Here is a 984-nt window from a genome sequence, read left to right on the forward strand (position 1 = left end):
AACAGCAGTGATTTTTCCCCCATTATTATTACTTTATATCAGTAGAATCTATTTAATATATTCAATAATTCTATTATTTCTCAGACCTTCCACAAAAGGGCATTACAATCCTTTTAGTTTATTGCAAACATATATATTTTTTAAAGTGGATTCACTTTATTTATTTTTTGGCTGCGCTGCAGGATTTGTCAGAAGACCAACAGTAAGTTGTGAGTTCCATTTTGCCCAACTACTTTTTTCTTCACAACCTGGAGAATCTGGTGTCTGGAACTGTAGAGACATCATCATGTTACCACCCCTTCTCCTCTCAGGTTGAATCCACTGTGACAGAACACTCATGTCCTTAAGAGGCAAGGCCTAGCAAATAGCCTCTCACAAATCCACTGAACATCACAATGTCCTGTTTGATAAATTCTGTTGCTGCTTCAATTATATTGCTGATTTCAGATGCTGCTTTATTTGCTCATTTCTGAATCAGGTCTTCCTGCTTTCTTTATATCTTTTTTCAACTCTGTCCCAGTTGATTTGCACATAGTTGCTTTGACTGCTAAATCTGATGAAGATGGCCAGCAGCCTACTGTTGCTGTAAGTTTTCCAACTTTCTGGAACAAAAATCCTGCACAATGGCCAGTGCAATCTGGATGACTACTGAGTATTGTTCTACTGGAGGTGCCAAACTATGGCCAAACATAGATTCTACCAGCGGTGTCTTCTTGTATACTGAGTTAGGTCCAATATGAATCATCATCACTTTTATATTCAGGTGAGAGAGATCCCATCTAGACTGGCCTGGCCTTGGAATCCAGAACCAAGTGAAGAGGACTCAGCTGTCAAAGGGGGACAAAGAGGCCTGGGGTTGGAAGAAAGGGTCATAGACACAGAAGTAAGCACTTCATGAAAACTAAGCAAATGGTATTTCTAGGTAAATCAGTCTTTCTGTGCTGGATTAATTAAAAGAACTTCACAGCTCTCTATCCCCAAGCT

The 984-nt window shown here is 39.4% G+C and overlaps 1 pseudogene; it reads right to left on the minus strand.

The window, feature by feature from the left end:
- Positions 1-343: 343 nt before the first annotated feature.
- Positions 344-779, minus strand: LOC137220642 (FUN14 domain-containing protein 1 pseudogene; annotated as a pseudogene).
- Positions 780-984: the final 205 nt, after the last annotated feature.

Source organism: Pseudorca crassidens, chromosome 3 (genome assembly GCF_039906515.1).
Source record: "Pseudorca crassidens isolate mPseCra1 chromosome 3, mPseCra1.hap1, whole genome shotgun sequence".
Lineage (NCBI taxonomy): Eukaryota > Metazoa > Chordata > Mammalia > Artiodactyla > Delphinidae > Pseudorca > Pseudorca crassidens.